A 9,621-nucleotide genomic window follows, 5' to 3' on the forward strand; every position below is an offset into this window, starting at 1 on the left:
TGGCCACTGCCCCTGCCCCCAGATCACTGCCCTCCACAAGGTCACCTTGCTTCCCTCTTGCTTCGTCACACAGTTCTCAAGGCAACCAGGGAGCGCTTTAGACAGACCAGTCATATCGCATCAACTCTGGTATGAGAACCCTTTTTCATTACCCTTCCTCTGCATTACCCTATTATTCCAAATAAATCCTTCCTCTATTACCCTATTATTCCAAAGATTTAAAAAATCCAAGCTCTTCCTCTTCTGGTCCCAACCTGACTTCCAGCCAATTCCAATCTTGTCCTCTGTGCTTCTGCCACCCTGGCTTTCCTTCACTTCCTCAACATTCCAACCTGTTCCCACCCCCAGGACTTGGCATACACTGTTCCCTTGCCCAGATGCCCTTCTTCTACCTTTTGCATGGTTGAGCTCTTTACCCTCAAGCCTCAGCTTAAACTCACCTCCTCAGAGAAGGCTTCCTTGACTACTGTGCTTGAATAGTTAGTTCATCTGTTCCCAAAGTCCCTTATTCTTTCCCCCCATAAGGCACTTGCCATTGCACATCCCGTTTGTTTACTTCTTGGCCAACTGTCTCCCACACCAGCATATAAGCCCTGTGAGGCCAGAGACCATGTATGGTTTACTTTCCACCCGTGCCCAGTGCCAAGCACAGTACCTGGCTCTAAGTTGGTATTCAATAAATATTTGTTGAATAAATGAACTGGGGAGGTGAGGAATCTTCCAGACTCAAGCTGCTGGGTGGTGCAGGCCTTCTAGAGGTGAACCCCCCACTGGCCGACTTTGGGGGCGAGGCTGGAGAGCAAAGTGAGAGACAGGGCCAAGGGACTGGAAGTTCTGGCAAATGGTAAGGAGTTCTGGCCAAAGCATACACTGGCAGCTGAGAGCAAGCAGGCGTCCCTGCCAGCAGGTATTGTTCACTCTTGCCCTGATGGATTTGGCTTGCAGTAAATCTAACAAACATTTGCAGAGGTCTGCTCTGTGCCACGCATGGTGGGGCAGAGGTGATGAGGACACTGGCGCCCCAAGGCCCTGTGCCCTCTGTCTAGTGACAGTTTGGTGAGGTGAGAATGGAGTGGGGCCTGTTGAGGAGGTTGAGGCGACACAGAGGGGATGTCTGCTTCTGCCCAGGGTGGCCAAAGGGGTAGGGACAACTGGGAGGAAGACTTCCTGAAGGAAGACCAGAGGAGGCAATCTACTGGCACAGGGAACATCTGTGTAAAGGCCTGGAGATGTCACAGGGCATGAGTTGGTTCTGAGTTGAGCACAGGCCTCCAGCGACAAAGGGGAGGCAGGCTAGCCTGAGCACTGAAGCCAGACTTCCTGGGTTCAGCCTACACCTCTGTCACTTATCAGGGTTGTGCTCTGGGGCAAGTTACCTAACACCCCTAAACCTAAACTTCTTCATCCACAACCTAGGGATGGCACAGTAATGCTATTAACTGAGGGGTAACTATGTATCAGGCACAGTGGTAATGCTTTTCCTGGAATGTTCTCATTTTACAGATGAGACAACTAAGCTAAGACCCTGTACCCTAAAGAACTCAAATGGGACAGCCCATGTAAAGCCCTCACTCAGCCCAGAGCTTGGGTCATGTGAAACACTCCGTCAATGATAGCCATTAGCGTTGTTAATGGAAAGAGACCAGATCCCAAATGGGGAAAACCTGTGGGTGCCTTGCGGAGATAGGGCTTTATTGAGCTTACAGGCAATGGAAGCCATGGAAGGTTTTGCCAGGTGAATGCCAAGGTAAATACCAAGGTCAGACCCATTTAAGAAAGTCAAGTCTTGCTTGGGGTAGTGACTAGGAAAAGGAGTTTCCAGACTCAAGTCTACCTATTCATTGGAAACACTTAGATGCTTTTTACAAATATCAGCGCCCAGGTCCCAGAGATGATGATCCAACCTGTGTGCACCAGGGCCCAGACATCCCATAAGGAGGTGTGAAGACGACTTGGGATTTCTTTCCTAGTCGACATAAATTTCCATTCAGTAGGTGAATTGGACTCCAGTTTGTGAGCCTGAAAAGGACTTCTACTTTCCGAGAAGCAAAGCAAAAATTAATTTCCACAAGGGTGTCTCTGTCCTCCAGCCCCCTCCTAGTCTCTGGCCCATGGTAGATGCATAAGAAACATTTGTGCAGATAGCTTTAGGTTTTGCAATGCATTCAAGAGTCAGAGTATTTTTTAACTTTGTGGAAAGTTATTAGTTTTTATTTTTCAAGATATTAGTTTTCTCCCCTTCTTGCTGGGGAAAGAAGGTAGGAAAAAATCACACTTGGTTATCAGCTGATTCCATTAATAACAGTAAACATTTCTGAGCCCTTGACTTACATTATCTCATAGAATCTCCCCTGGAGCCCTGGGAGTAAGTACTCTTATTATCCTCATTTTGCAGAAGAGGAAATTGAGACTCAATTTGTTAGTGAAAGGCCCCAAAATTTATAATACAAATCAATGTTCTAGTCAAAATGAAAAGGAAGAGCTATCTAGTCAGCCTTCACCGGTATAGCACACTGCTCCCTTCCCAAGCTGCCTCCTGTTACAGAGCCAAACATTCAGTGATCGGCCTTAAGGACTGGGGGGTGGACTATTATATTAGCCTGGGAAGCCTTCACCCCACCAGGCTTTTCTCCCCTGTGCTAGTGAGAGTAAGGATTGGAGGCTGTAACAAAGAGGCCCAGCAATAACTCAGTGGATGAAAGACGATAGAAGCTTATTTATTTCTTGTGTAACTGCCTGGTGAATATTCCAAGTGAGCCAGAAGCTCTGCTCAATGCAGACATTCTAGAAACCAGATTCCTTCCATCTTGATTCTCCACCATTCCCTAGGGCACTATGCCTACACAGTTGAAGCTAGGTCTCCATGGGTTCAAGCCAGGAGGAAGGGAACAAGAGCCTGGTATAGGCATGACCAGTCTCAAAACCTAGACCCAGGAGTAGCATGTGTACATCCATCTACTTTCTGTTGGTGAGAACTTTGATGGTTGGCCACATCAAACTGCAAAGGAGGCTGGGAAATGCATTTTAGCCCTGTTTTCTGCAATAGGGCTGATTGGATGCTGACAGACAGTCTCTATCACCTGGACCTTACCTCCCAGGCTGGAGAATAAGGGCCATGGGGGTGGGTGGTGGTGCCTCAGTGGCTGAGTTGGTTTAGCATCTGCCTTCCGTTCAGGTCATGAACTCAGGGTCCTAAGATTGAGCCCCACTTTGGGATCCCTGCTTAGTGGGGAGCCTACTTCTCCCTCTCTCTCTGCCACTCTCCCTGCTTATGTTCTCTCTCTCTTTCAAATAAATAAATAAAACCTTTGGAAAAACAAAAAAGAATCAGGGCCATTGGAAGCTACTGACTGCCTCAGACCCATCAGTGTCAACTCAGCTACCCCTCAGGACATAGAAAGCAGCTCTACCTTCTTAACAGCACGTAGAGAGTGCTGGCCACGTGCCGGGTGCTCATCTCGGTGCTGGGATACAGCAGTAAATAAAACAAAGCCCCAGATTCACAGAGGGAGACAGATGACCAACACCTAGACAAACACATAAATACACAGGATGCTTGATGGGGAAGGAGGATAAGGTGGATAAAGGAACAGAGAGTGATGGTGGAAAGGTGCTCTTTTACACAGGGTGGACAGGCCCGAGGTAGCAGTCTGAATTGACACTAGAGGGAGGAAGGAGGGAAGGGGAGAGAGGGGAGGGTGGGGAGCCATGCAACCATTAGAGCGGAGGGTGTTCTAGGCAGGAAGGGTCAAGGGCTAGTCCCAGAGGCCAGTGTAGCAGGGGTGTAGACAGCACGGGGAGAGTGGCAGGAGAGAAAGTCTGAGAGGGGTGGGGGACAGGCCATGAGATGATGCTGGATTTTACTCTGAGTGAGGCAGGAAGACATGGGAGGGTTAAGTGTCCATGATCTGGCATATATATGAGGAAGCCTGGTGTGGAGAGTAGACAGAGAGGGGACAAGGGTGGGAGCAGAGAGCCCACGTAGACCTCCCTAGTTCCAGTGATCACCTTCACACCACCTCAACTGCCCTCTCCCACAGAACCTACCATCCACCAAAACCGGCTCCTCTAGAGAATCCTGATTTTGAACTTCCCATTCTCTAGCCACCACATGCTCCTCTAGAGAATTCTGATTTCATCTCCAGCCACCACGTGCTCTCCTTCAAGCTCCTTCTGCTCGGCCTTCCCATGGCAAAAATTCTTCAACCTCACAGAGTTCTTCAAGTCGCTGACTCCCACCACCCTCTCCCCACCATGGGTTACTTCCTGGTTGCACTTCTTTCCCTACCTTGCTAAGGACCCAACGGCCCTCATATCTATAACCACCCCTTCAAATAACTTTGGTCCTGTCCCATCCCTTCCTCCACTGCAGTCACCAGGTGTGGGGGCCCCCATGACCCCCACCTTCTGGTGTCTGTATCCTTGTATAATACCCTCCACTATGTGCAAGCAGAACCTGTGACTTGGTTCTAATCAATAGAATATGCAAATGGGAGGGATGTCACCCTCATAGTTAAGCTACATCATATGGCAAAGGTGATGGGATGTCCCCCCACATGATAACCTTACCTTGTGTAAGACTCTGTCTTAGCCATCTGGAGAAAGGACCTGCAGGGGCAGGTCTGATGAGGTCAGTGGCCACATTGGAGAAGAAGCCCATGGGGCAAGGTGCTGTGAGAGGCCTCAGGGGCCTCAGGGGCAGGCTTCCACTGGCAGCTGGCAAAAAGCCATGGTCCCACAAGGGGGTGAATTCCACCAATGACCCAAATGAGTCTGAGTGAATGTTCCCCCAGCCAAGCCTCCAGATGAGCCTGGCCAGCACCAGGATCACCATCTTGTGAGACCCTGAGCAGAGGACGCATCCAAGCCGTGCCAGGCCTCCTGACCCACAGAAACTGTCAGGTAATGAATGTGTGTTAACACACTCGGCTTGTGGTAATTGTTACACAACAGTAGATAATATACCAGGCAAAACCTGAATCTTGGTTACAACCTGCTTCTAGCCTGTTCTAACCTGGCTGGAAAAGTGTCATTCAACTGACTAGAAAAGTCATGGGTCTGATTTATTCATAATGAGAAATTTCAAACGGGAGCCCATTCTGCTTCTCCACCAATAACCACATGACTACTTGGCTCTCTCCTCCCCACCTGCTCCCCTTCCCAGTCCATTCTCAGAAGGTGATCCTGCTTTATTCCTCATGTTGAACATGAAGGTTTTGGTGACCTTGAGAATATATGCTTTTGTTTTCTTTTTTTTTTTTTTAAGATTTTATTTATTGGGATCCCTGGGTGGTGCAGTGGTTTGGCGCTTGCCTTTGGCCCAGGGCGCGATCCTGGAGACCCGGGATCGAATCCCACATCAGGCTCCCGGTGCATGGAGCCTGCTTCTCCCTCTGCCTATGTCTCTGCCTCTCTCTCTCTCTCTGTGTGACTATCATAAATAAATAAAAATTAAAAAAAATTTAAAAAAAGATTTTATTTATTTATTCAGGAGAGACACAGAGAGAAAGAGAGGCAGAGACACAGGCAGAGGGAGAAGCCCAATGCGGGACTCGAGCCCAGGACCCCAAGATCATCATGACCTCAGCCCAAGGCAGACGCACAACCACTGAGCCACTCAGGTGCCCCGAGAATAGTATTATTTTCTAAAAAGCAACAATATCAAGGTCTCATTTACATGCAATGAAGTTCATCAATTTTAAATGTACAATGTGATGCATCTGGACAATGTACACACTCAGTCATAATGATTGTGATATAGAATACACCTGTCTGTCACCTAATAAGTTCCCTCCCACTCCTTGGCAATCAATGCCTTGTGCTACCCCAACCCCTGGCAGACATTGATCTGCTCTCTGTTGGAATATGGCTTCCTTCACTTTGCATAATGATTTGGAGATCTTTCGAGTTCTGGGAATAAGTTGTGCCTCCCTTTGCACTGCTGAGTAGTATTCCACTGCATGGCCATATGCAGTTTGTTGATCCATCCATCTGTTGATGGTCATTTGGGTGGTTTCTTGAGGGTGAGTCTTTTTTTTTTTTAGATTTATTTATTTGAGGGGATCCCTGGGTGGCGCAGCGGTTCGGCGCCTGCCTTTGGCCCAGGGCGCGATCCTGGAGACCCCGGATCGAATCCCACATCGGGCTCCCGGCGCATGGAGCCTGCTTCTCCCTCTGCCTATGTCTCTGCTTCTCTCTCTCTCTCTCTGTGACTATCATAAATAAATAATAATAATAATAATAATTTTAAAAAAAGATTTATTTATTTGAGTGAGTGTGGGGGGAGGGGCAGAGAGAAAGGTAGAGAATCTCCATCAGGCTCCATGCTGAGTGCAGAGCCCAATATGGGGCTCGATCTCACAACCCTGAGATCATGACTCGAGCTGAAACCAAGAGTCAGAAGTTTAACCAACCGAGCCACCTGCGTGCCCTTTCTGAGAGTGGTTTTGGAACACAGAAAGGCTATTCAGAAGTTTTAGTGCCCGCAATTCGTTTCTATCGTTAAATGATTAAATCAAAACACTAGGTTCTCTTGGGGCAGCCCGGGTGGCTCAGCGGTTTAGCACTGCCTTCAGCCCGGGGCGTGATCATGGAGACCTGGGATCGAGTCCCACATTGGGCTCCCTGCACAGAGCCTGCTTCTCCCTCTGCCTGTGTCTCTGCCTCTCTCTCTCTCTCTCTCTGTGTCTGTTATGCATAAATAAATCTTTAAAAAACCAAACACTAGAAGAAAAAAAAAAACAAAAAAACCCCCAAACAAACACTAGTTCTTTCTTAATCTTTAAAACTCAGCTAAGAAATCTTGTTTGAAGATCTAACGGATTTTAGCAAATGTTCCAAATGGGCCTCTAACAAAGCTGTGTCTTCAAATATTTTAAAACGCGTTTATAGATGAATAGATTTTGTTTCCTTTTCGGTACCTCACTTATCTGATACAAACAAAACTTTCCCGAGGATGTGGATCATTCTTATGAATCTAATAAACCCAACCTGTAAATATAGGAAAGCTCAGGTTCTTTGAAAAGTATATATATATATAAACTTAATGTACATAGATTTCTTCTTTAAACAGAGTAATGCTAAAGTTTTAGTTCTTGGGTTAGTGTTCTCTATACTTCGCTCTAAATCTGCCTCGGGTTACCGTGTGTGCTCACATCAGGGGCCATCTAGGGAAGAAAGTTTCAATCAGGTAGCAGAGGTTCATTAATCATTGCCTTCCTGAGATTGAAAGATGTGTTCCAGCTAAAAAACCAGCCAAACAAACAAACAGACAAACCAAAACCCCCCCCCACAGACTTCCCAGTGGGTGGAGGTCAGCCGCCCACTCAGGAAGACAACAGTGGGCTGTGGTTGCCCATCAGGGCCTCACCAGGGCTTCAAATTCTGTTTGTGTAGTTGAACCTCTGATCCAAAGGGCTGCTGAGAGGCCCTCTTTATCTAGCTGGTGCGGTGGGAGAAACGGTGACAGGTGTTGGCTTTGGGGGCTCTCCCGTTGGGCTCAGGCAGGAGTGAAAGCATCCCACAAGTCCAGAGAGTCTCGGGAAGCTGGCTGGGTGACCCACGCTGCTGCCACAGGCCCTTTTAAGTAAAGACCCATGAGCATGTATGTGCAGGTGGATGAGGAATGACAAATATTTGGCACACGGTGGCCACTGTCGGATCCTGTCCCCAGAGTGGACACGGTTCATCAATTGCTGCATCCCTTCCCTCTTGTTAAGACAGCACCCCCCCCCCCCAAACCTAACAGGAGCTAAAACCCGAGGCCCTTCCCTGGACTAACTAGAGCCAGCTCTGGAGAGAAAACCAGGCCTGTCCACGTGGCCCTCACTCCGGGCCGGGTTAATGAGTAACCGGGTTTGGGGTTTGTTCCTGTTTTGGGTGAAACCCCGGGCCCCTCGGGGTGGTGACCCCCCCCTCCCCTCGCTGTTCTCTGCGGAGGAGTGGGGGAGCCCGCGCCCCGCCTCCGCCCGGAGCTCGGTGCCTCTGCAGGGAGAGCCCGCGGGGGGCGGTGCAGGGGGGCCGCGGGGGTGCGGGGTCCAGGGCTCAGCCCGCCCCGGGGTGCCCAGGGGAGCACACAGCCCCGAGTCCCAGGCCGAGCACGGCGCCCCCCCGGTGGTCGCGGGCCAGGCGGCTCCGAGCTGCCGAGGGTCCCTCTCGGCCCAAGCCCCGCGAAGTCCGGATGGGGGCGCCCCCACGGCCACATCCCCGAGGGGCCCGGACCAGCAGGCCTCACAGCAAACTCCTGACTCCCAGCCCCCCGACCCTCCTCCCCAGACCCTCCTGGTCTCAGCAAAGGCCGGCTCTGTCCTCCTGTCCGGCTCTGCGCCAGAGGGCGCCCCGCACCCCTCCGGCCTCCCAGCACCCGGTCCCCGAGGGCGCCCCGCACCCCTCCGGCCTCCCAGCACCCGGTCCCCGAGGGCGCCCCGCACCCCTCCGCCCTCGCAGCGGCACCCATCCGTCAGCAGACCCCGTGGGCGCGGCCGCGTCGTCACCCCACGCCCGGAATCCGCGCACCTGTCCCCCCGCCTGTGCCCGGTCCCGGCCGGCAGGTGGATGCGCCGGGCCGGGCCCGCGTGGCCTCCTCTGCGCCCCCTGCTCCGCCCTCCCCCACCCCCCACCCCCGTCCTTGTCCTCGCGGCAGCCAGAGCGGCCTCGCACACGCAGGTCACGTGAGCACCCCCCAGCACCTGCGCCGACTCCCCTGCCCTCCCCGGGCTGCGAGGCCCCGCACCCTCGGCTCCCGCCCACGCCCACCCGGGCCCGGGCCGCTCCCTCCTGCCCCCCGCGCCGCCCGCGGTCCGGACTGTTGCAGAGAAGCAGGACCAGGCCGCTGCTGCCGTCGCGCGGAGGCAGGTTTCCTGGCGGCCGCGGCTCAGGTGCGGAGGCAGCGAGTCCCAACTTGCGGGCGGCCTGGGAATGCGGCAGGTGCTGCTGGGCCTTGGGGCTGGGAGCCGAGAGGTCAAGCGGGGGCTCCGGGCTGCCCCGGGGTCAGGATTTCCTTCCTCCTCGGGGACTTCAGTCTCTGCTCCCAAGGCCTTCAGCTGTGGCCCGGGCCCCGGGGCCTGGAGGGCGGCCTGCCTCGCTCAGAGTCTGCGATGGAAACATCCGTCCCCTCCAAGAAGTGCCTTCAGAGCCACAGAGACGGGGACCAGAGCCCTGGGCACCATGGCCTAGCCACGTTGACGGTAAAGCTGACACCAGGCGGCCTCTCTTGGGGTTCCTAGGAGGCAGGCCTCATCCTGCCTCAGGGCCTTCACCCCTCCTCCTCCCTCTGCCAAGGTTCTGCTTCTGGGTGTCCACCTGGACAGCCAGAAGTTCCCCCTCACTCCCCGTGGGCTTGGCTGGATGTCACTTGGTGACACCTTCCCTGACATCCCATTTTCAATTTTGAGCCCCCTCTAGGCCTGGTGCTTCTTACCCCCACCCCTTCCACAGTCTATTTATTTTATTTTATTTTATTTTATTTTATTTATTTATGATAGGCACACAGTGAGAGAGAGAGGCAGAGACATAGGCAGAGGGAGAAGCAGGCTCCATGCACCGGGAGCCCGATGTGGGATTCGATCCCGGGTCTCCAGGATCGCGCCCTGGGCCAAAGGCAGGCGCTAAACCGCTGCGCCA

Source organism: Vulpes vulpes, chromosome 10 (assembly GCF_048418805.1).
Source record: "Vulpes vulpes isolate BD-2025 chromosome 10, VulVul3, whole genome shotgun sequence".
In the NCBI taxonomy this organism is placed as follows: domain Eukaryota; kingdom Metazoa; phylum Chordata; class Mammalia; order Carnivora; family Canidae; genus Vulpes; species Vulpes vulpes.